At 38.9% G+C, this 26,868-nt stretch overlaps 1 protein-coding gene across 1 annotated transcript in view; it reads left to right on the top strand.

Annotated features, from left to right (window-relative positions):
- LOC135306412 (pulmonary surfactant-associated protein A-like) overlaps positions 1–26,868 on the top strand; it is a 299,646-nt gene that overhangs the window by 257,714 nt on the left and 15,064 nt on the right. Inside the window, exons 12-16 of the mRNA XM_064430299.1 lie at positions 7,942–8,093; positions 14,910–15,015; positions 20,069–20,209; positions 23,246–23,318; positions 23,913–25,623. The gene's annotated coding sequence lies outside the window, so the exon portion shown is untranslated. The remainder of the gene's footprint in view (positions 1–7,941; positions 8,094–14,909; positions 15,016–20,068; positions 20,210–23,245; positions 23,319–23,912; positions 25,624–26,868) is intronic.

Here is a 26,868-nt window from a genome sequence, read left to right as displayed (position 1 = left end):
CATTTGGGTTTCTCTCTGCAGCACCAAGCAGCTCATGAGGTTGTTACTGCTGGGTTGTCACTGCTCTTCCTTGGGGCATTTGGAGGCTGCAAAGAAGAGAGGCAGGGCTCCAGCCAGGAGCTTTCTGTGAGCTCAGGGAGAGGTGAGGGTGCTGGTACCACCTTCCAGTAGTGTTAAAGTGAAGCAAGCAGGCAGCATTGCTTTAAACAAGAGATCCTCTCCTGCCTGCCCTGACTGCCTCTCTGAATTCTCCCTGATGTTTGACCAAATTATTTGAATCCATTCACCCTCCTACACTGATTTTTCCCCCAAGATTTCTATTGTTTTATTAAGCGTGTAGCTATGACAATTGAACTTCAGAGCACTGTGGGAGTTTACAGAAATTGAACCAATACAGGTTTTTTTGTATTGTGTTTAGAAAATAGTTTAAATTTTTAAAATAATACTGTGAGCTTCTGGGCATTAGTCACAATTTTTTAATGCCTAAGAGGTAAGAAAATGAACTGATTTGTGTACCTAAAGGAACTATTAGTGTCTAGAAGTATATCCTGCATGAGGTACCTAGCTACACATATGGCCAATGAGCCACTTATTTTATGTAAGTACTGCATATATTTTATACTAATTGTTTGCACAGATATTAATTCCATCAGAGACTAATTAACCAGTATCCTCAGATAACTTACGTTCAGTGTTCCTGATATCACTAGGTTAGATTTCTCATCAAGAGATTGATTGTTATGGTTTTTAATGAAGAAAAAAAAAACATTAAAAAAAAAATCCTACATAATGTAACCACAGGTGCTGAGGTCAAACACCTCCAGTATGACAGACAAAGGAAGAGATCTGATATCTTTATTAGAAAGAAATAACTGTCTTGTCTCCTTTCAAGGTAGATAATTTATTCATGACATGAAATTTAGGGAGTCCAGTAGTGACTTATTTTTTTTCCTAGTCGGTCAAGTACAAATTCAGTTGTTTTTAAATTTATTATTTTTATGCAAAATGGCAACAGATGTTGGAACAAATATTCCAGCATCACATAGTTTTGTACCAAAGCCCAAACCATTTAGAACTGTTTTTGACATTAGCTTGTAATATATTCTTTCCTCCACTGGAGGAATCAGAGGATTCAGGATGACCAAGTGTCATCTGGGATGTCTCATTGAGAAGTGAAGGAAAATGATGAGATTTTAACTTAATAGTCTGAAATAATTGTGGGGTCCACTATAGTGAATCAGTTCCTGCCTTCTGAGTCTATTGAAAAAGAACTGTACTGGAGAAGGTTTGTGACACACCACAGCTCCCCTAGTGAGGATGACCCCACGCAGCTGATGCATGGCATGCAGTTTTGGGAAAGAGCTGATTGTAGAATGTTCCATTTGCCTTGTACAGAAGCTGCCACAGTAGGCTTTGCCAGTGTAAAGGGACAAAAGCACCATGGTTCCTTCACTCATATGCCTTGTAATCTTAGAGTGTAAGTACAGCTGTAGCATATGTGTATCTTTTCATTATCACCATACCTCTTGTGCTCTGTGAGGTTTTTATCCTCTCTGAGCTTTTTATTCTCCCTGTGACTTTGCAAATGTACTTCGCAATGCTTTGAAGATTAATCCTATAATTAAAGGACAGAGTTAAATAATAAAATTCTGGCTTGCTTATACTGAAGACACATGTACAATCTTCAACCATTAAATTGCATCTAAAAGCATATTTCACTCAAAGAAACAAATTACCAGCAAATATTTTCAAAGGAAGGATTTAAAGCTGCTGATTCATGGCATACCACCTAAGCATGAATGTCGTATAGTATGCTTTGTCTGGAATACACTTCATCTAAGGTGTAATGTTTAATTCATCTCTACTATTTTTATCTGGCAGTAGAAATACCTTTCTTTCTTATTAAACAGAAAAGGATTCATTTTCCCAGTACATCAGGGTAAGAAACCACAGTTGATTCACGAGGCAGTGATATGTGCTGAATAAAAATCTAAATATCCTACAGAACAAATTACTCCAATCCCTGTTTGATGCATTGTCTGCCTATAGACAAGTAGGTCATAAACTCATTCAAGTTCTGTTTCTTCAGTTGCCAATTTGCTGATACCTGCCTTTATTGGAGGAAGCTGTCCCACATCCCCTGCCATAACAAAGTCATCCTGCTGGCTGAGCAACAATAGACTAAGCAATCCAGCCCACTGCCAGAATTCAGCAAGGCACAGATGGAAGTTACAGTCATCAGATGTTTGGGCAGCAGAATACCCTGCTTCTCCTCATTTGTATTGAAGTGTTTCACCTGGGGGATGATTTTATCCACTTGATCTTTCAGTTTTGCCTTAAAATAGCACCCTGGTGCTGACTTTTTACAGTTAATGGTCCATCTAAGTCCACTAGGACTTTCCTTAACTTGTAGCCATAGGAAAAAGAAATGACGTGTTAAGCTCAAAATATTTATTCTGTCTTTTTTTTTTTAATAAGATAAAAGGATTCATTTGATAGAGTACTGTAGGAGTACTGACCAAAATACTGTCTATCCTGTGAGTAAAAGCCTGAGGGTAGAATGGACTGAATCATAACAAATGTTTTGCTGAGTACCAAAATACCTGTAGGAAGCATGACCTCATTGAGTAACTGAGCAGTACATGTAATTTTGATTTAAGTCAGCAATATCATATGCATTTCTTAAAACAGGTTGAACAAAATACTGTAATGTACCAACTCTGTATAGACTGTATAGGGTAAGGGGGAATTTTGGAAAAATGCAGGGGAGGGAAAAGAAACGGTGGAAAAAATTTGTTGGAAAGGGTTTTTCTGAGTCTGAGGCCTTGATCAGAGAGAGGGATCAAGAGAGTGTTTATAAGTTGTGGGAGGTAAAGCTGGTCAATGACCCAAGGATTATGGGCCCTGCTCAAAAGGTCTTGGCCTCAATATAGCTCAGAGAGCCAACATTGCTGAGGTATTTCAGTCTTATAAACTGTCCTGCACAGATATCTCTCTCTTTCTTTCTCATTCTCTGTCTGGAAGAAAAAGCACTATTTTAGTTGCCCTATGTGATCTTTTCACTTTTGCCAGTTTCTGCTGTAAAGGAAAACAAAGAATTGAAAAGCAGTGTCCTTTCTATGGAACAGGTAGCAACAATCCTGTAATCTCTATTTGAAATCTATTGGTAACTGGAAATAGAAATAGGATGGTCCTTCTCTTTGAGTTTAAGGAAAGGTGCTGGACTGGCAGGATTAACTCTTGCTATTAGTGCTTGTCCTCCTGGGTTTCTCCTAAAAAAGTTCCTGTTACCATAAACTCAGCTTTCTCATTTCCTAATTACTACTCTTAGTGGGGTCAGGTTGTAGCCTGGTTTGTTATCTGGAAAGCTATAGAATTTAGATTTCTTAAAGGCTGTCAGGCTGAAAAATAAAGAAACTGTTCCAGTGGGAAACATTTGACAAGGACAGTGTTAAAGTCTGTTCTTAAGGGTCAGCCCTTGTGAAATCCCAGGGTAATGAGATTCTGTCAAAGCATAAGCCTTCTAGCAATTTTAATGTCTATATGCATTTATATATATATATATAATCTCCATATTTTTTCTTTTGTTAATCTTTGTGCATCTTTAGAGCAGAGTGTGAAGGGAAGGCAGGGGGACAGGCAAGGGATGGCCCTATTCAATCCCAGCCTACTCTGTGTTTTATACAGAAAGAGGGTAGTAACAAAAGAACTAATTTCAATGAGAGCTACAGGCCTACACCAGTTAAAGTACATTGTACTTTGAGGAGATTTTTTAGGAGATTCTGTGACCTTTGTAAATAATTGCTCCTCATTGTTGAACAGCCAGGTGGCATACAGGACTGCATCACATGAAGCAGCAATTAATGCAGGGCGCTTCTTCCTTCCTTCCTGTGTCAACACTAAGCTTTACATTAGTTTTGGTCTCTCTTGTCATAACTTCATGTGTGGCAGGTGCCATTGCTGCTTCCTGTAGAGGGGCAAAGCCAAGACACAAAAGCTCCTGTTAATTCATGCATGGTGTACATGTGCACATACGTGTGTGTGAATGAAGAGCCTGTTTCTAAGGGAAGGGGTTATTCTGGGGGTCTTTTATCACAAAATTTAAAAATTACTTTTATCTCTCAATTAAGTTTTTTAAAGATAAAGCAGTACATAATTTGCCAAAGTTTTGTTTCTTAAAACATTTGTATTTTAGATATTAATCATGGAACTCTTTTTATGCAGCCATTGCAGTATGTGCTCATACTTTGTTTTGAACACTAGCACTGGTTTTTAATTCTTCTCCTTTCCTGTATTTGTGCTATTAAAACAAAAAACCTGAGACATAAACGAGTATTAGAGATGATACAAAATTTTTCATTGGACAAGTATGCAATTGTGACTGCCAAGCATAAATATTGCAAAAATCTTGGTTTTAAATTGCGTAGCATGAAGCTACAAATACAGCAATTCATTTTCTTAAAAATAACTGCCTACCTAAAGATTGTGGTTGTACAAATAGCTCTGTACCATGGAAATGGCAGGACAGGAGAAGGATGTTCCAGTGTTAAAAATGTGTCCCCATTTTAGTACAAATTATAAATTATTTAGAGGGCAAATCCAACAAAGTGGCTCTTTCTACAGACATAAAGTGACGATGTCCAAATCTGAGGAAGTGTTCAAACATTTAAAATTTAACAGGACCTGTCTGAAAGAGCCAAGAATAAAAGCTGTATGAGTGGTGAACGTTCTGTTTGTGTGTATGCATGCAGTGCAGTAATTCCTAGTGTAGATGCTCAGCTTGCCCTTGGGCATTTTGAAACATGCATGTGCCTTATGTTGCATCCAGCTACACAGCTGCCAGCAGCCTCTGAATGATACTGCTGCCCCCAGTTCACATCCTCCTGTCCTGGTGCAGTCCCTGAAGGAAAACTGCCAGCCCTAACCCTGCTCAGACTTTCAAGCAGCCCAGTGTTTGTGTACCAATAAAGACATGGTTGCTTTAAAGGAGAAAATATATGTTTGGATATGCAATTATTTATTTTATGTTTATTCATGGCTCTAACTTCTTAAGTGGATCCAAACGATTGCTATTTAAATTATGTAGTGCTATAAATCTGTTTAAATCTTTTGCACAAGAATACATAAATAGAAAAATATGTTGCTGGCATATTTCTGATTCCATCATAAACACTCTGCAGATTTTTATTTGAGAACCATTTCTGTCTGCTAGAAAACTCAAGTACCAGAATTCAGCCTTGTCATTGTGGTGCTGTTGTAGCTGCTTAGAGGCCAAAGTACATTTCTTTAAACTAGAGTCTCCACAGTGTTTCTTTAAAGTTGGTGACTTTACAATGGCATAACAGAGGAGGAAAACCCAGAGCCATTTTTATTAGAATGCCAACCTACTCTTGCAAGGTCTTTGAACATGTTAGAAGCATTCCAGATTTCCCTGAAAATATGATCCCTGATGAGAAGATGATTTTAACTCTAAATCAGACATGAGACTAATATAAGGAAGAAATAGAAAGAAGTTAAGACCTAATCTACTCCTAATACTAACAAACATGTTAAAACTAAATTCAGGCTTGTAATTTCTGTCAGATTTTAGAAGGTAGAAATTCTTGTGTTTAGACTCCCTGTAACCAGACATAGGAGGGCAACCTGTAAAGCACTGTCTCCCCTGAGGACACAGGAATGACTTGGGGTCAATATTCTCCTCTGATAAACAATATAAGACCTGATTTTTCAGTGTTTGAGTAGTTCTGGCTTCATACACTGACAAGATTTTTATTCCTTTTAAACTGGGTTAAGAAAAATCAGCTTCTCGGTTATTTTTTAAAACCTTTCTCTTAGGCCTCATAATTGCTGAAACTGAGTTAGTAACTTGGCACACCCTGCTTTTGTTAGTCAGGGCTCAAGGACTAAATCATTGCAATTTAGATGTATGTGGAAATAGTTGGAAGACACAGCTGAAGTTCTCTAATGACTAGTTGTGGTAGACAGCCTTATAAAGCCCTAATAATATTTTGATTATTCAGCTCTGATGGCTCTGATGTTTCTGAGTACTGGGCTATCAATTAGTGAAATCATAAAACCTGATATTTTGATCAGGGAAAAATGGTGTATGAAACTGAAAAGAAGCATCATTAGTTCTTTCACTAGCCTGTTGTAGGTAGGGATGTCTCTGTTGAATGTCTTCCACAGCAGCCCATAATTAAATATCTGCTTTGTACAACAGATGATAAAATGACAGCTGGGAGTGGGTAAAAAATACTGGGAAATCCAGATGGGATCCGAAGACCATGAGCTTGAGGAGAATATATTGCAAAAGAAAAACCTTTTCTGTTTGTATTTCAGATTTTGTATTTACTGCTAAGTTCAGCATTGTGCAAGTTGACTCTGACAGAGGCATGACCCAGAGTTCTTGCATTCCACAGAGATATTTTCCTTGCTTTCATTATATTTTTGATCCCTCCTAAATGTAGAATGTGTGTGGGCAGAATTTTTCACAAGCATTGTTGCTGGTATTATCAAATACCCCAGAAGCCTGATTATGATATACATTTGGTCTCTATTATGCCATGAATTAGACATATCAGTTAATTAGTTATCAGCTGCTGTTCCTTTATTTGTACAATGTGTTTGTTTACCCTGAAAAAAATTAGATTATTTGTTTAGATTAATTAGGTAAATGTGCATACAATAAAGTGGCATGGGGGAGGAATTTGAGATCATTCTACTAATTGCTTAGTGGCTAATGGGAGGTTGAACTCCAAAATTATTTCTGCTTGAAACTTCTCAAGCAACAAAAATCATGGGGTAAATAACTGAGTGCACTCTCTGCCTCTGATTTCCATTTTGTCTTCTTTTGATGGAGCAACATTCAAAAAAGGTTTCTTTTAAATTCAGAATCCATGTTTATATAGATGAAATTCTGATGGCATACCTAGTCTAATAATGTTAAATTTAACAGAATAGGTGGCACCCATTAAGCATGTCTGAGGTAATTAATATTTCTGGTCTCCTGATTTAAAGAGGGTATGTTAATGTTCCCCATCTTCTTATTGAAATTTTAAAATTCTGTTCTTGACATACTTTGGAGTCATTCACACAAAGCAGCTTACCTGTGCATATCTACCTCTTTTCACAGTAAGAAAAATGAATCTATATTTGGTGTATGGGTTTTGACTGCTAATTACAAAATCATAAACTTAGAAATTGGATTTTAGTGGAGTTCTGTTTGAACACACTCAGTGAATCCAGAGCAACTGTGAGCTCAGATGCAATTGGGCATTACCTATAGCTAATGAGTAAAGCAGCACAAAGGGTGTTGAGACAGGTTTATAAGGGCTGAATTTTGCTTTCACATGAACTTCAGTGGCTTAGCAGAAATAACCCCAAAATTATCAGTTAAAGCCCTCATCAAAACTCATCATGTCTGAAAGACCAAAGAATAAAAGCTGTAAGAGTGGTGAAAGTTCTGTTTCTATGTCTGTATGCAATACAATAATTCCTAGTGTAGATGTTTCAAAATGTTAGGCATTTTGAGACACTATGTGCTTTATGTTGCAATGAATAGAGGCTCCCAAGCCTGTTGGACATCTGCTCCATCTCTGAATTGGCCTGTTTCCAGGGGACATGACAAACCCTCAACTCTGAGCAAGGGGCAAAAAATCTGGGAGTTACTTTCCTACCAGGGCTCTCACTGTCAGGTGATGCAGCCTTAGCTTACTACTTTGCATTTTAGTCCATTTTTACAATTAATGTCTGGTTTGAAGTCCCCTTTTTAAAGGTGTTGTTTAAAGAGTTGCCCAGGAGCACTCATTTTATGTATTAAAAGGCAGAAATTCAGAAAAAAGGTGATCAACCCACGTTGATGTAATATAGTTACGTTATGGAGCATGGGCAGCTAAGGAGAGCCAACAGCTCTTACAATAATTTGGTTATTAACCCTTGCAGGCCAGGCTGAGCCAGTGTTGAGCACTTCAGTCCCAGGGGCAAGTGACATCTCCAGCACTGCAAACATGTTCCAGGCTGTGGCCCTGCTCAGAATGCAACTCCAGGCAAAGACAGCAGAAATAGAAAGGAAATTGGGGTCAAAATGGATCCAGGTACAGTAAAGTGGCTTTCCTACAATTTGTCTCACTGGTAACTATGTTCAACTATTCTTCATTAAAGTTGTGTTTAGTACAATCCTCAACCTGCCAAGCATGGAAAGAATGTTTGTGACCATTGCTGATCTGAAGGTTTATAAAATCTCCTGATTTCATGCAAAACTGTGGTAGAAGACTAGACGAAGATGAGGGCAGCAGGTAAAATGAGGGTGGAATATTCCCCAGGTAATTATTCTTCTATGGTTCTTTCAGTTCTAGATTACCATGATTGAATGGGCTCTGGTCTGGTACTGAATTAAATCTGTTACTAGTGTTGTTGTTTCAGAAGGTTTTTAATGAATACTTCATACTTTTTCTAAGGCAAACATGGTGCTGTAAGATATATAGCCCAGTTCAATATTTTACACTAAGATGGGAAGGATCTATGAGCATTTCAATTCTTTTTTCTTTTCCTAGAATACAAGCCAGAAGGAAATTAAAGGCCAAAAAAGGGGGAAATTCTATAGACTTAAGAGTGGTTTTTTGATCCAAATTGTAACTAGCAATTCATTAGCTGTCTGGGAATGCTCAGGCAACATCCTTACCAAGCATGCTGAAAATTACCTACAGTTAAAAGATTTCTGGTCATGATTAAGGTAATTAGAAATGCTTGTTTGAAACTAAAAGAAGCTATTCAGTCAATTACATCTTTCTGGACCCATAAAAAGCATTATTCTGGCTCCTGTTAAATTCTGCAGAAATCTGATGTTTCTAGAGGGCTAGAAGAAAGAAATTTAACTTGAGAGAAGGTCTGAAAATTTCCCACTACCGAGTTGAGGAAAAAATAGAACTCTAATGCAAATGTATGTGTCATAAGAGATTGAGTACTCATGAAATGAAACTGCTTGCAAGAAAATACTATTAAGGCATTAAACCAATGGAAAAAAAAAGTGTAGAAGAGAAGTTACTAAGGGTTATGAAAAGTCACATAATCCATCTCTCTGCCTGAAGGAAGGCTAGAAGAATAGTGCCTTCAAAGCAAACCTTGAGGCACTGTGCTTTACAGCTCCACTGAAGATAATTAGGCAGAAAAATTGAAACCTTTCTGATTCAAGCAAGCAAGACTTGCCACCCCTGACTCAGCTTTTGGACACTGATGGTGGCACATCTGTTCATCCATGCTGGCAGGCAGCTGAAGGGGGAAAGGGGGAGGGAGCCACAATATCTGGTCACAGACAGTGGCAGAAGAGGAGGCAAATTTGCCCTTCTGCCTCACAAATCAGTCCCTGCATTAGCCCTTCCCAAAAGCCTTTCATAGTTAAATATTCTACCTCAGTTATGGCTTCATGTCAGTACTTGTGGTTTCCTTGCAAGCAGCCTGGGGAGGATGGAGGAGGAAATGCCTCTCAAATATCCCACACTTGCACCCAGGTCTTAATCCTGCCATAACCCTCTAAAGACAGGTATTTCAGTAATTTTTTTTGGTCTTGCTTTCTTATTTTTCTCATTAAAAATCTCACTGGCAAAATCATCTAATGTCATTTTATGCAAATATAAGGAAAAAGGAAATAAATGCGTGCAGAATTCTTGAGACCAGCAGAAAAGGTGTGGAGGATAATAAAGATAGACAGACCAAGATAAAACAGCAATTTTCCAGTCAAAGGAGTCTCCAAGCTCAGCTAGTAATAGAGGTTAAAGTCAAGATATGCTTATAATAAAGCCAGTAGCAACTCACCATAATTATACCTTACATTAATGCCACTTCATCATCATGGCACAGCTATAAATAGAATATCATCACTTCACATTTTCCAATAAACTCAATACATTCTGAAATAAGGTAATAAAATCTGTGATTACAAATAGTGACATATAGCAGCTGCTATTTACCACAGAAATCCCCTCAATAAATGCAGTATTAGGGGTTAATTTTATTTCAGAAGAGAGACTGAATTTTCTGAAATGATGATTTATTTATTTCTGGTATATCTAGGTCAGTGCTTGGTCAGTTGTTTGGTGCATGTGGAAAATTGACTTCTATGTACATTATCTTGTGATGAAAGAAGAAATCAACTTTATAGCACTGAAGTATTTTCACTGTTTCACTTCTTTCCATCAGAAAACTTTCAAAAATCTGCCTGGGAAAACTGCACAGAAAGCAATACCTCATTTGCACTTAAATGATTTTACTGAGGCCAAAAGGAAGACTTAAAGGGCCACTCAGCAATCACAGGAATTTATTCAAGCAGGATCTAAATGCAAATGTCTGAACTTCTTGAATATTTTCAGTTCTGGAATTCCAGTTAAGATCCATAGGTATCAAATATTATACTTTGCATTTGTAGTGAAAGACCAGGGTTTCCTTCTATTAGCTATAATCTGCACCTTGGTCATTTTAAGAGGAAGCTGCGAGTGTTTGCAAAGTTGTGAGATTAATTATTTTCTTCATTTGCACTGTTTCTCTTCAGCTTTTCTGATTCAACTCGTTGGGTCATGAAACATTGAGGTTCTTAGAAAATATGGAGCACAAAGGACAGCAGTCACAGACATTAGAAGAGCTGGGTGGCAGGGGCCAACCTTTCCTCACAGGAAGGAAAAGGCCCATGAAAAGTGTAGGCAGACAAGGTAAAGTAAACAAACCTGATATAAAGGGAAGAAAGGCCCAATTCCTCTTTCCAGGTTGAGGTACGGTCCTTGTTCAGACAGGAGGGACTGATGAAGCACAGGCAGGGCATTCTGTTAGATGCTTCCCTCATGCAGCTGCCTTTTGAAAGCAGAACCAGACCAAGCTTGGGTTTGCAGGGAATTTGGACAGGTTTTATTTTGCCCTCAGCTGAGGATGCAGCCAGGCTGTTTCATGCCCAGTGGTGATTACTGATGGCATAAACAGCTGCAAATTATTGTGTACAACAAATGCACTATTCCTCCTAGATAAAAAAAAATAACATTTCCCAGAGTTACTGCAGCTTTCTCAGATATCTGACAGAAGTAATTCTTCAGGATCATAGTAATATGAGTATTGATGCAAAGCCATCTCACGGGGTATCTGGTTCCAAGACCCTGCACCCCCTAAATCTTTGAGAACTACAAAGCTGGAAACCCATTTTTAAACTCTTCATTTGGAACAGCACCACCCAGCTGCACTGACATCAAAGCAAATTGGCAAATTAGCCATGCATTTGCATGCAGTGTTCTCACATGTGGGTCACTTTGGGAAACAAGGTGGCCTTGCTCAGCAGGCTCCCAGAAGCTGCCACTCTGCTCTGCTGTGCTGGAAGTAATTTAGATGTGTTTTGTTTCTGGGTCCTCTTCATTCTCCTGTTCCCAAAAGGCAGGAGTACCAGAGGAAAATTATTAAAACCTATTGGTGATATTTTTGAAGATGACTTGAGACATCAAAAGCACTTCATTGCCAAAATGCTGGGCTGCTTGCTTCTCCAAGGAAGTCAGCAGAGTAGTGCTATAGGATAAATAGCAGCTCAGCACAACCATCACCTGAAATGGACGACATGCAGGCAGGAGAAATGCTTAAGCACTCTAAAATTCAAACTGAGATCAATAGAAACAGAGTGGTAAAGAGAGAACAGTGGACAAAGGTGTAAGTGAAAGGATGGATCCTGCTGGTAATTTCAGACTCTAATCTACCTGTCCCTGGGTTGTCACTTGGTATAAATGTGCACATTGCTTCATATATTGCCAATGTATCATATGTAATGTTTTTCATTATATTGCATAAATGATGTCCCCGTTATGCCTCTGCTGCATCTCAGTGACAAATTCACTACTTTAGCATTCCTGCTTGCATTTCACATTGAAGTTTGTCAGCTACATGAGTCTCCATTCACTCTGTCATCAGTGAAAATTAACTTTCTTGTCTGCTGCTCTTATCACTTTTAGACAAACAGAAACTGTGTTTGGTGACTCACTAACAGGAAGGGAACATTCCCTCTTACTGTGAGGTGATGTTAATGACAGTAAATCTTCCCGTGACCTTAGTTACCTGTCATTTGCTAGGCAATTCCTGTGTGTCTGAAGAGCTGTGATGTAGCCCATGGTTATCTAAAATAAGCTTAGAAAAGGTTGTGTGAAAATGATTATTGTTTTTTAGGTTTTCTCTTGTATGCATGAAAGCTGTTGGGGATCTATTTCATACTTTTCAGAATTTTGTCTATTTAAACTAACTTCTTGAAATTAGGTTTCATTAAAAAAAAATATGGTAGGCTTTCAAAAACTCTGAAAATTCACAGCCCTGATTGAGGTCATTGAAAAATTTGGGGCACCAAACTTTGCAAAAAGATGAGAACTGTGTTTGAGCTGTAGCAGAAAGGCTCTCCAGAAAATTAGTTATTGCTCAGCTACTGGAGAAATTCCTAACAGAAGCAGTCTGTGCCAGAAGATCCTGTTCTGTTATACCCTTCAGCTGGTGCTGTAAATTGTGTTTAAACCAGAGGCTATTTGAAGATTATTCAGAGTCTCCAAGAGAAGTGACTGGCAGAGTCACAGTCATTCCCAGTGCAGTGGAGCTGCAAAGCTCCTGTCAGACAGGGCGTGACTGAGAGATATTGGGGACTCCAGGAGTGCTGTCAGAACACATTAACAAACCCACTTCTGCATTTCTGTCATCACATCAAGATATCTTTGGGTCACTCTGTTTTGAAAGATCTAGTGTTTCAAAATCCTGGGTCTGAAAAATCTTGTGGCTTTCATATTTTTGGCAGCTACCTTTTAAGAGCAGTTAGGTAAATATTAAATATTCCCTAATATTTTTCAGATACCAAGACATATTTTGTGGAAAGCTACTATAGAAATGCAGCAGTTTTGATTTCTAATGAGAAGCAATGCTATAAGGTTAATGACAACAGCTAGCTGTTTTGTTGGTTCCATAAATTAGCCATTGTCCATAAATGACAATTATAAATTATAAAATTTTGTCTCTGTTTTCCTTGTACTCAAAAGAGTCAGCTCCAGAGGAGGCACTGGAGAGAAGCAGCTTGTTGGGCATTGCTGTCCATCCACTGTGTGACAGCCCATGGCTGCATTGCAGGGAAGCAACAAAGGCTTGGAGCATTTCTGCAAGGGAGCTCAGGCTGCACAGCAGCCTCTGCCCCATGACTAAACTGGGAAACCACTTCAAGATTTTTCAGAACTTTAAAAATAGTTTTGAAATAAAGAGAATGAGTAAGTGAAGACATAGGAAGTTATAGAATAGGAAGTTCTTTGTACAACTCACATTATTGGCTGAGATGAATACAAGAGGACTGGTAGGTATTAATGGAAAGTAGGTGGTAGCAGCTACCCTGGGTAATTGTTATTGTGTCTAATTTATTTGTAAATATCAGCTGTTAATTTTTTTTTCTAGTTCAACATCATCCCTGTCAGAGGAAAGCTTTGTAGTGTCTCAACTGTGGGTCAAGCAGCCTGAGTACTTTTATTAAATTCAGATTTACGAGACAACTATTTGTGGAAGCCAGACTGGTTCTTTCATCTATTTGGGTAATAACTTTCGAGGGTAATAACTGGGGGAGATGTTAGTTTGTAGACATTCCCTGTTACCTCCAGTTGTGTAAAAGCATCTGATTTATAAGGCTTCTATATTATATGGGAATTTACACACTAATAATATCAATATTGCTTCAGCATAGTGCACTTGTTTAGCTCAGAGTTAGCACAGAGGAGTATGGAGTTACTGCAGATAATGTAAGTCAAGGCAGCCCTCATGCTGTTCCACAGCAGCTCTGGTACAGCAATTCAAGCTGTACCACCCTGTACTGCAGAACTCTTAGATCAAAATGTTCACTGACAAACTCGGTGTCCAAGGGAGGCAGCAATGGACAGTGGAAGTGTTTTACCAGAGGTGAAAAGTTACATTCCCCTTTCTCTTTATTTGTTTGCTAAATATTCAGAAATGTTGATTCTGGAGAAGAAATGCAGCTCTTTATTATGATAATTCAGTTGACTTTGTTGCTGTTGAATCCTAAATACTTTAAGAACATTCCAAAAGCAGTGGTTTCTCCTCTTGTTTACCTCACACCAGTCTTGCTTAGTGAGAGCTCAATCAGATCTAAGCTCTCTATCACAGAATTCCAGCTCTTAACAGGTATACTTATTAATGTATATGCTAAAGGAAGCATATGGCTTTGCAAATCAGGGAAGATTTTATTTAGTAATAGAATTTTATTTGGAGATTGCTCATTAATTCTTTAAACCAGCTTTTGGTTACAAGTATTTGCTTAAGTTTATGCAACATAAATTGCATATAACTAAAACTCAAATTATTTCTTATGAATAATGTATTTGAATAAATATAGGCCTTCAGTGTATTTGCAGATCATTTGTAGTCAGCTCACAATTTTTATGTCTGATCCCGTTTTTTCAAGTTGTTTACTCGTTTAGTTTAGAAGTGGGACTTTATATGTCTCCAAGTGTTTACTATGCAATTTTCAAGATGTATGATTTACTGCTTGAGGTGCTTTTTTCCATCTCCTTGAAAATCTCTGGGAGTCCACCTGCCTAATAGCATTCTGAAACATTTATTGTGTTTGAGTTTACTGTGCAGGTAATGGAAAGGGAAGCGTAAACTGATGAAAAACATTTCTCTGCTTCTTGTGCAAATATTGAATTCATGCAATGGTTGTGCTATCATCTAATAAACTCTTTTGCATTCCTCCTATATGAAAATGTATGTGTCCAAATATTCATGGCTAAATAGAATCATCCTATGCATGAATTTGCATAATTCAGATTAAAGCAGTAGAATAAACCTTGAGAAATATTTCAAGATGAAATAATTTTGTTGCCAAGTCATGTTTCCTGAAACAGAAATGTTCCTTTCAGATCAGTTTCTGAGCACCTGCTGGAAGTGTTGCTGTCCTGGACTCCGATCTCCTGGTGCAGCCCTGTTCAGCCTCACACTGGCCCTTCAGAGCTGGCATGGACTCAGGTACTTCTCATTTCTTTCAACTGATCCATTTCAAAAGTTTCTGCTCACCACTCAACCCCTTGCAGGTCATGCAGTCATCCCGAGGCTGCAGTCACACTTGTGTTCTGAAAGGGACAGTTCAGGGATGACAAGCCCATGAAAATGAAATGGCTTTTTTCTCTCTCACTGCTTTTCCTGGGCAATAGGATTTCCTGGGAACCAGAAACTCTGTGGCCAAAGGGCTGCTTGCTCTCCCTGTGAGGGAGATTTGCTGTCCCAGGAGGACAGCCCCTGGCTGTGCCCAAGGGAGGCTCACCCTCTTGAGAATTCAGACATTTCCAGGAGGTGTTGAAGCAAACTGTGCTCAGTTCCCTCGGATCTGGGAGTGTAAGGGAGGAGGGGACAGTGTGCTGTGGCTGGGAAGAGACACTGTGTGCAAACACTGCTGGGACAGAGCCATTTCTGCATTGGCCACTTGAGTCCACGAGTGCCAGGCCAATAAATGCCTCAGGCAGGTGCAGCAATGAATCCAGCGTGTGCTTTGTCCCCAAACCACAGCAACTTGCAGTGAGGCCACTCTAGCAGGAAGAGCCATCAAGTCACAACAGGCAATCAGGGATTGCTGAGCATGGGCCAAGGACCACCACCTGAGCTCCTGGCTATCAGCCTTGGGCTTCACTCAGGCTCAGGTCTGGCTGGTGCAGTTACAAGTGCAGCACAATCTTTCTGCTAGCCCTGATGGGCACCTGGGCCACATCCCACACAAGATATGAAATCAAAAACTATACAAGACCACCAAAGCTTTCACAGACTTCTGAAAACTCCTTAGACAAAAATGTCCTTCGTCATTTTCATCTGTTCTCTGTTTAGTACTGTTATAGTGTGCCACCATTTTCTGCTGTGGTTTTTCCAGTGAAATTTTCCTTCCTGGTAGAGAGTTAAGACAGCTCCTAATATGACTAGATAAATAAAGAAAAAAACAATGGTATTTGAAATGATGCTGTCCATTAATGTACCTTGTAATTAGTATGTCCTGTATCTGTGTTCAAGAGGCAGAATTCCATTCTGCCATAACCATTCAAATAACCTCTTTGGTGAGAGTTTCCTGTCAATGCGAGGGATGGGGGAAACCAAATGTTGGAGCTTTCCCATTCTATTCCCTATCCACTCAGGTCTTAGAAAAAATGAGTCACAGATCGGTTTCCAGAGATCAGTGGCCACCACCCTCTGCCAGGAGACTTAGTTGCCAGGACAACTGTTGCCAAGACATGCTGGTTTTCCTAGGGAACCATTTCAGTGTGTTATTTCTGTACAACAAACCATCTCCCATGTCTATTGTTATCCCCACGTGAGAAGCTATCAGAGTTTTAGCTCCGTGTGGAGATTGGGAAAGAGTAGCAAGGGAAGACAAGTCCCAGTTCCAAAGGGGAATTTGTGATCCTAGAGGGATCTGCACAAACTTTGTGGTCTGTCAGACTATACATGCACTCTGAAAACAGATGTCCCAAAGCCCAGAGATGGGACCCTCTTCAAGCCATGAGATCAAAATAAATTCCCAAGCTTATAACAATTTTAAAAAATATTTAGTTTGGAACAGGAGCTATATAAGCTTTTATGTTTGAGTACAGTGGTTGTGATCAACCACTGCGTGTGCTGGAAGCAACAGGTACCATCACCTCACCCAGCCTGGGACATGGTTTTTTGGAATTACTGATATGTCCTCAAAGGATCACTCTTTTCCCTTGGAAATTCACTGCTTGTGAGTTTTATATCACCTGAAAGTTTGCCTTAGCTTCACTTTGTTTGTGGTACATACACAGCAATAAAGAATCCCATTGTTACAGATTATTTTAGTTTATGATTCAACTGTATTAATTTCCATTTCTTTTTGTATCAATTTCTTTTTGTTCAAGTGGGAAATGGTTTTGGTTATTGCATAATATGAGATGGCATTAAACTCAATGGCTGTAAGTTAGTTAAATGGATAAACTCCTCTGTTAAGAAATACAAAGAAATTTAACACTGTTCTTGTCCACCAGAGGTCCCTTACAGGCCACTTTATTCATTGGTGCCTGTGCTTTCACTTGCCTAGTTAGAATCTGTTATTTCCCCTGTGGAGTACTTTTGGATCAACTCTTGAAATGCAGGTCCTGAAGACCCTGCTAATGACTTTGAATCTTTTCCAGAATCATAAAGAAGCAGACAGGAAAAATCCTGCTGAAGCATAATAAAAATAATGAAGAACTGTAGGGACTTCCTTGATCCCATAACCTCAATGGTAATCTCAGTATTTACACCATGCTTCACAAGTTTTTCTGTGCATATTAAAGGTTCTTGAGTGTGAGCCAACTCTATACTCTGTATTACTAAATCTATATGAGATTCTTATCTGGATTCTTATCAGCTCAATCTTCACAAAACCTTTCTCAATGTGCACTTAAGCTGAGAAGCAAAATGTGTTTACAGCTTCTGATACTTCAACTGAATGTGAATGTCAGCTCTTGCGTGCTAGCGTAGGCTTCAGCTTCATAAATTTTTGCTGCAAAATGATGAAAACCCTTGAGAAATCTTTATTTGACAGATCAGTTGTCAAATGTGATCAACTCATCCAGCTTTGGCAAAAGCTGCCATTCTGCATCTTCTGTTGCAGCAGGAGTGAAGCGCTGGAAATCTGCCATGGTGTTTTATGAGAACTTAAGCATCAAGATCACCTCTTCATGGCCTGTGTTTGAAGAAGTCTCAACAGAAAAAAATGTCCTTCCTCTTAAATTTCATTTACAGTAGATGAAGGAAAGGCAAAGGAACAGAGTGGGAATATTCCTGTTCCTCCAAGTCAAATGAAGGATGAAAATTTCCCAATAGTGTACAGACCCCTTTAGCCCAACAATTACAAAATGTGTTCTGAGCTTTGTATGTATGGCATTTATTTTTGTTTTGTTACTGTTTGATGGCAACATTTAACCACTTCTTGCTCAGAGCAATATAGTGCTGAACAGTTCAGCATCATACAGGTGTATCAGCATCAAAATATTTTCATTTGATTTGATTTATTTTGAGTAAATATCAAGGTGTAAACTCAGGTTTAACCATGAAGCACTGTAATGTACCTTTGTATGCAGGTGTACTGGAGCAGACAAAAACCTGCAATAATCTCTCTGGCTCCCTAATTCCTTTAATACTGGAATAAAACCATCGCTATTCTCAATGATAAAGATCTAAATATACAAAGATTTACACCGTGCTTAGTTTTCCAGTTGCACTAAGCAATGAATTCTTTGCAGAAGTCAGACAGAAAGCTGGATGCAAAGTGGCCTGGTGCTGGATAAAACTTTTATGGAGTGATGGATGTCCCATTTGCAGATGCATTCTGAATGTGTAAGGTAAAATCCCTTAAAGCTCCATGAAGCTGAAGAGAGAAGTTTTTGGACTTTATAGTCAAACTTTTTGATTTTAATTACATTGTAAAAAGTTTAACTACAAAGTAGAAGAGCTGACTAGGGAAGGTGAGAACAGCATCTTGATGTTATTTATTTTCATTCAGAATCTCATATCTTAAAGCTCACATGTCTTTTACCTCAGATGACAGAAAACTCAGCAGATTTTCAGAAGAGGAGGAGAAGCTCAATACAGGTGTTCTTAAGAGTCAGTATCCCAAGTGGAGGGATCCTGTGTGAATTGTCAGCTTTGAATGTCAAACAGAACTTCCTCTGAATTAAGCAGATTGTTTGGGTTTTTAGGTCTGGTCTGCTTCAGAACTGTCTCACTCTCTTAACAGCTTCTGTCAAGATTTGCTCAGCCTTGCAAGCTGTGTTATTCTTGTGGCATTGTTCCTAGTGTGTCCTACTGTAGAAATTCCCTACTCCCTCACAAGAAGTTGATGCTTTTACCTTGCTCTTAATACAACAAACAGTCACAGGACACTTGAAGATTATATCATATTATATGATGATTGACTATTTCAGGATAGAAAACAAAACAGAAAGCAACTGTTCATGTGCACAGTCCCTTTGGCAGGCTGACCAGTCAAAAGAAATAAAGAACTTCAGCTCTGCTCCATCCTTCTGATTGTGCAGAAGCACAGATGCATGGTAGGAGACACAGGCAAGGGATAAATCACTGCTAATTCACAAGAAAAAGATCCTGCACAGGACAGCTTCCATTTTATGTACTTCTAAGAGCTCTAATTATGCTCACTGTATGAGCACCTATTAAGAATCGTGCCCCATGATGCCTGCTCTGAGGTTTTTTTAAGGCAAGGTTATTCCTAGAGTTTTATTCTTCAAAAGTCTTTAATCCTGTCTCTAATTGTCTCAATGAAAAGTGTGAAACACTTTATGAACCCCTGGTTTCAGAATAAAAGCACTCTGATGGTCTGACATCAAAGCAAATCAGTGAGGTAGCTGTGCATTTCTACCCCGAGCTTTAACCATGTATTTATCTGCAAGTGTCTAGGAGCTGTCACCCTGCTATGTTGTGATGAAAATAATTGGGTATGGTTCCCACTTCTGTTATTCCCATATGATATTGCTGCTGGTGAAGAATACTCCAAACTGATGGCTCTAAAGGCAAATTTGAAACTTCAAAAGCCAAGCGTTCTCCTGTGCTGAGCTGCTTCCTTCTCCAAGGAAATCTGCAGTTTCACTAGATATTCAAGAATACAGAGACAAAAGACCACTCCCCCAAATAATGGTCTGCAGAAAGAAGGTAGATTCAAGGATCTAAATAGTGAGGAGCTCTGTACACAAACTTGGAATCACAACCAAGTAATTCTGGAGAAAGAGGTAGAGATAAGCAGATAAAGAAATTACAAACTCAGTTAAGAAAAACATCTAATAGTTTGTGAATGCTAAGCCACCTTCCCTTATTATTTTTTATTTGTTGCTTAATGCAGATATTTACAATAGTTCTGTAAACTTTGCTCTTCATATAAACATGCTGGGTTTGGCAGAGTTTAATGAAATTTCTGCTGTGTGGAAGAACTGTGTTTCAGCAAGATGGTGTCTTGACCTGGTGAGAACCTAAGGGTGGGGAAATTGCTGACAATCCTGTCTGCTTCATACTTCTGCTTTTGCAGGCAAGCAACCTCCAGGGAAGTTCATCAGTTGAACAACAAACCAGACATTTTTGTGGGTCACAAGGTTACAAGTTGAGCCCTGAATGCCATTTGTTGACAGTGTATAGATCCCATGTCTGCTTCTTGGCCAAAACAGCAAAGGTCAGTGTGGAAATTTCAGCTTCTTATTTAAAAAATAAAAAATAAAAAAACCAACAGATCTCTAATTCCAAACCTCTTTTTAATGATGTTAGCTCTACAATGTTTTTACCAAATCATGTCTGACAAGTAGCTCTGCTCTGAACTGATGTGTTCATTATATTTTTACAGACACTAAATTTATCCTAGCTCTTGAGTAGGAAAGATACAAGGCAATAACTGACAGCCTATAACTTCTCTATCTGATGCCACCAGAACAAAATTAATAGCCTCAGAAATGGGATCCTGGGAGTGAAACCCCTCCTGACACTGCTGCAGGGATGGAGAGCTTTAATTTTTGCAGCTGGAAACATCTAACAGACCTTACTCTTAGTAAAGAAATTTTCTGCAAGAAAAACTGCTGAAAAGTCTCTTCCTCAGCACTAAATTTCATGTTATTAATGTTGCAGAGCTACCAAGCACACACTGTACTTTCCATGTCCACACAGTGGTACCTTGGCCAGCTGGACAGTGCCAGCTCTGTTGCAGCAGAGGCAGTCACTGGAGTAAATCAGGTCTCAAATTGCCTTCCCTCTCCTTGGTTACTGAAAACTGTATCCACTGACTGAAAAAAGGGGAAAAACCTTGCAGTCAAAACCCAGTGCCTGCAGTTGTGCTGATTCTTGAGGTCATTTGTACTGTGCCACAGCCCAAGGCCAGGCAAAGAGCAAAGGGCTCACCCCCAGGACGTCGCATGCAGCCCCTGTAAACAGGGGTGGGGAGACTGAGGTAGGCAATCATGGGGATTGTGCAAGAACGAGATAAGCCAGTGAGCAACCTCTTGCCAAAACAAAGCACAAAATAACAGCTTTTAGTAGAAATGCATGGGATATACCTTTTCCTTTTGGCAGGCTTGTCCTCATGCTAAAAATTCAGGCGGTTTCTGTTTCACTTCTTCCTCCAGCACTCTGCCAGGCGAGCTGGTGGTGCAGCAAAGCTTCACTGTGTACTGGTGTGGTAAAGGTGCTGGGAAGTGAAGAGTTCCTTTGCTGGGATGAGTATTTGTGCTGAGGCCTTGCAGCCTTTGCAGGTTGATGCAGACATGATAGGTAGAAGAGAGTTTTGTAGGCTGCTCCCCAGCAAGCTGTGGAATCTCAGAGTCTGAAAGCATTCTGCCCCTGAGTAGTCTGTGTGTAAATACAGGTTTCCTAGGACTTTAATCCAGCAGGGCTGTCCTCTGCTGTCAGGTTTGGGCTTTTGGGCTGATGACCAAGGGTTGTCACCTCCAAAACCACATCTGGAAAAAGGAATTCCTGCTGCCTCGCCGGGTTCCCCTCTCTGCCATTACCTGCATTGGGTCAATCATGGCTTAAAGCATATTTTAAGGAGGAAAAATGAATTATCTGGGACATCTGTCTTCACAAAGGACTTTCCAAACTAGCTACCTCCTAAATATAAGTTTCAGGGAATCTTTCAAAGCCTAATTCTGATCTCTGCTGAGAAATCTCAAACTGTGTAAGCCTTGGGAGCTGAAGACTGCCATTAAATCCATACAACGCGATTCTTCACATGGAATTCTCTATTATTTTATTAATATAAGTAGGATTGCAAAACCTGGGTTTTTTTTTCTTTTTCAGCTCCCTAAGATTTATCAATTTTTGTGACAAATTTGGTGCATTTTGCTTTTTTCTTTTAATCTAAGCTGTTGGGGCTAATCATCATCAGTTGCCTTGGAAATTGCTAGGAAAACCTGCCACTATTTTGCCAAAGTGTAAACAGGCACTTGGGCTCTTCTAGAAAAAAGGATTGGAGCACCCTGGAAAACTATGGATGTAAATAGATTTTAGCTCATGGCTGGCAAAACCAACAGAGATTTGTGTAAGATTGAATCCCTGCAGGGAGTGAACTTCTCTGAAGGCTTATATTTTGTTTTCAAGTTGGATAAGATAAATAATTGGATAAGAATTATAAACCAGGATTCAAGTTTGTTATACTAGTCAGCTAAATACCTTCCTTATTTTATTTTAGTATGTGCCATTGCTCTAGACTTTGATGGGAGCCTAATAGAGGAAGCACAAAGAAGAATATAGAAAAATGGAGCTTCTTAACCTCTGCTTTTCATCCTAATTATAATGTTCTTACAGTAATATTCTAATGATTATACTCTATATGGTACTTTATCAGATGAAACCTGACAGGGGAAGCTGCTCTCTGTGGGAAATCTTTTCTGAAGCTTAAAAGAAAGATAAATAATTGAGGTGGATAGCAGAATTCATGCTGGATTAGATTTTTCTCTTGTTACCCAAATCTGTCAACCAAATGGTGTTTCCTGAGGTTTCTCTTTTTTTGACTGGTAGAACTGGGACAAATTAAGGAAATTAAGGCCACTTGTCTTTAATATGTAGCTTATGTACTATAAAAGTTTGTCAGCTCACATTTGTGGTAGTTTAATTTTGGGGTTTTTTTCAGTTAAAGAGAATACATTTGACACTCATATTGGAAACAAGGGCAATCACTGTGGTGCAGCCTGTCAGAGCTTTACCTTATGATGTTTCCATCTGTTACTGCTGTTCTGCTCAGAGAGGGCAGCAAAGGATTGCAGATCTTTTGGAATCCAAAAGGAGCTCAGCTCTGAGATGAAATACTGAGGAAAAATGTATGTTTTTAATATACAAAGTCTGAAAGGAGAACTAGGGGAGGCATTCAGATCATTGCTGCTCAAACACACTTGAGCTTTTTGTCCTTTAAGGTGTGGGTGTCTGCAATTAGTGGAGATTCTGATAAAAGAAGCACTTAATCACTTTGAGCTAGGCATTACCTGGTAGGTGTGGAGTCCCTGCAGAAACACAATGAGCTGCTGAGGATTCATCCTCAACTGGAATATTGTATGACTCATTTGGCATGAAGACAAATGCTGTATATTTAGACATATAATGAACAAAACACTGAAATTAATTTGTGTCATGGTGAGATTAATGACTGTTGTGATATTAGTTATTTTCATTAGACTTCAAGACTTTCAGACTGTTATAAGTCTGATTGTTTCTTTTCAATATGCAGAGATAAAATCGGGCTACATGACATGATTTGGACAGTGTCCCTTTTGCCTGAAGACAGGAGTGTATTTTCCCAGGTAACCCCTCAGAATTATACAAATTGAGAAATTTATTAAATGACTGATTTGTCATTGATCTGTGGATTTAGCAATGATTCTTTATCATCCTTTCAATGCCTTGGCTCTCACTGCTAAGAGTAAGAAGTTCAGTTAGCACAAAAAAAACTGAAAAGACAATTTATTCCTGCCCAGAAGTTCAGTGCAGTGCTCCTGCAGCCAGTGTCTTACCAGCTAGAGATGGTCCCCAAAGGTGCAAAAGGTAAACAGGTACAGGGCCATGACCAATACTGTAATTTTGACACTCCTTATCATCCCTTTACTCTTGTTTCATGCCTCCTTCAATTTTCATTTTGTCTTTTTACTTCTCTCATTTTCTTCTGCCCCACTAGCCTTTTGTAGGCTCTGCACAATTTCAGGAAGGTGAACATGCTTTCTGCATTTATAATGCTACTCTAGATACTTGGCTTTTAATAAATAAAAAAATAATATTGTACATTTTCACAGCAGCCCATAAAATAGAGATGTAATGAGATTTTAATCTGATCGTACCATTTGTACTCTGAATCACTTCCTATTATCTCCTACTAAATTATTACTGCTCCTTCTTTCCAGGAGCCAGCTCTCAAAACCAGAAATCATGATTGCTAGAGTCGCCTCCTAATCTGATGGTCATAACTTGATTGCTTCATACTCTCTATGCCCCAGCAGCAGAACTCCCCTGAGGTGTGATTTGTCAGGTAACTTTTTTCATGTGCTGCTGCAATCCATTTGCAAATGGATGCAAAATGCTTTGTCATGTGACACACTCTCTCCCAAGTGACCAAATCAGTTTCTGCCCAAACTCTTAATAAGCACATATGAAATTATATATTTTCTTACCATATCACATCTGTGTTATCATGTGTAAACCACCCACCCTGGAATGAGGTGCTTGCTTTCCATCCACAGAGGAAAATCTCAACACTACCACTTCATATGAACTGTGACATAAAATTTCAGTGGCACACACTGAGATTCTGTGCAGACATCTTCTGGTCCACACAGTCCTCTGTGTGCCCTCTGCAATTCCATGGCTGAAATAAGTAAAACCAGCAGTATCTTTCAACAAACTACTTCAGAGAGGAATCCTTAATAATGTTGTGATTTAGCTCATTTTCTAGATCATATACTGTGGTGTGTGATTGGATTACAGCTGAACAAGATTGGCTTTCTGATTTAACAGAATCTGTACCTCTGGAACAACACGAGGGCATTTATTTCACAGATTTTCAGTGCCATATGTAGTAAAGGCTTTTTCATCAAAGCAATGCATTTCCTAGGAAATTAAGATTTCCATGGGAATAATTCAATTTTCCTGAGATATTTTTATTTTCCTGGGGATGGGCAGGTGGAAGAGCAAAGGGGGAGTCAGTGTTTGGTGCTCTCTTAAAGCACTAAGGAAAGACAGTGGGAGAAAAATTTAGGAAATATTTGAACATTTTTTTATTTTAAGTTAAATTCTAGGAGAAGAATTGAGAGGCCTGTAGAGTTTCCCAGGAAAAGTGTGACATTCAGGAATAAAGGAAACTTTAGAACCACAAGGAGAGAGAGAAAAAAAAAGTAGAATATGGAAGAAATAAACTTCTCATGTTTCTATAGTCTGTTTTTCAAACTTTTAGTATATTCCCCAAAAAATATTTGTGTTAGTGTCTGGTATTCTTGTAGCACCATTTCAGGAAAGGTGTGACTTCCAGAAGTGTGAGGAGCAGAAAAAGAAACCATCTGTTACATAGCAGATGAATTGCCCAACAGAAGTGGAGGGAGAAATTGTCTGGAATGAGTCACCAACTTGTTGTTTTCTGTGGGTGAAATACCAATCCCTCTATTTCATGTTATAAACAGCATTTTTTTCTTCTCGCATTCTTCACCTGGTTTTGCTCCAACTTTAATTGATTTTAAAATGTGTTTTGCCTGTGAGAAGTGGGCTTTTCCCTCTGGACAGAAGATGACTTCGGCAGCCCTGAGAATTCAAAGCCTATCCAAGTGTTCACTTTGGTCAGGGATAAGGCACTCCCAGTTGGACAAATTCCCTGAACAAATCTGCAGTGTGGCCTGTGATTTCTGCTCTGGAAATCAAATATCTCTTTCACGTGGCATCAGATTACAGGAGAGCTGAGCATCTTGGAGACAGGTGTTGTGCAGTCATTTTAGTATAAATTATTTAATAACAGCCTTGAGTCCCACTTATAGCAACTGATGACTTGCAGAGACAAGTAACTGCTTTGGAAACAGGAGCACAGGTTTTTAGGCTGAATTAAATAGGCACAAAAAAGGTAAGGTAAAGGTAAGTATGCTTTTTGGCCTGGTAAAATGGTGGATGTGCTTGTGCTGTGCCCCTAAAAGGGGCCTGGAATACCCAGAAACAGGGTGTATTTATAATTGTTCTCACTTTGACATTCAGTTTTGAATCTCCTAGTAAAATACAGATTTCATATTTTCAATAATTTGTGTTTATCCTAGTGGTTCAAGGGTAATAAGTTATGGCATGCTCAGCAGGCTGGTGGTTCTTTCTGCCTGAGTTCCTCACAAATACAGCGTGAGAGAAGCATTTGTTAATAATGTTAAAACTAATGAGAAATTTGTATCTATTTCATCTTCGAGCTGAGCTGTAAACTTGGAGAGATTACTGTGTAAATGCAGCTTCTGATACATTCTTTTATGATGTAAATAATGGACAGTGCATACAGTGCTATATTTCTTCAGTATTTAGTGATGTCTTTGCTCCTGGGACACTTTTATTCTAGTTCTAAAATTGACTGATAATGATCACTTAGAGCCTGGAGTGGTATTTATCCTCTGAGTACAGAAGTCCACTGTACTAGCTACTGACATGGAAATAATTTATTTTTTGAAGTTTCAGCTATTTTCGTGCAGCTCTTCCCATGTGATTGGAAAATGAATTGTGTTGTAACTACAAAGAGGAATAAAACAGTAAAGCAGCCAGGCAAGTTGCTTTGTGTGCAGTAGAAAATCATGTGAAGAGAACAAGATGATGTGTTCTGGCAATCTATAGGCATCAGCTGAGGTACAGGAGATATAAATCAAGATTTAGATGCGTGGAAAGCAGAATTTTTTTTGTCTTAAATTAAATACAAAAGCCTGCTACTGAAATGTACTCCAAGTGGAATTTAGCTCACACAGAAAAAAGAGCAAAAGGCCCTGTTTGTGATAGGTCCTTAATGTGAGAGAAGTGATCCTATAAGCTTTTATGATTTTCTTGATGGGAGCTTCTTTCACCTCAGATGAACTACAAAAACACAATTATGGATGTATTAACTAGGAGTGGGTGGATATCATGACAACAAAGCCCAGTACTACAAGTTTGACAATTAAGAAAAATGTTTCCATTGAAGGCTGTAAGTGTTTAACCATGGAGGAACAGATTTTCAATTTGTCTTCCACTTAGTTTAAGACTAAGCTAAGTGCCTCTGTGGAGTGAAGGATTGTGGCTACACTGGCAAGTTATGGACCCATGGGAACATAGAAATGTGTCTGCACAGAGGAACATTTGATGCCCAGCTCATCTGTT

Source organism: Passer domesticus, chromosome 8 (assembly GCF_036417665.1).
Source record: "Passer domesticus isolate bPasDom1 chromosome 8, bPasDom1.hap1, whole genome shotgun sequence".
Taxonomy (NCBI): domain Eukaryota; kingdom Metazoa; phylum Chordata; class Aves; order Passeriformes; family Passeridae; genus Passer; species Passer domesticus.
This window is presented reverse-complemented; position numbering and strand designations above follow the sequence as displayed.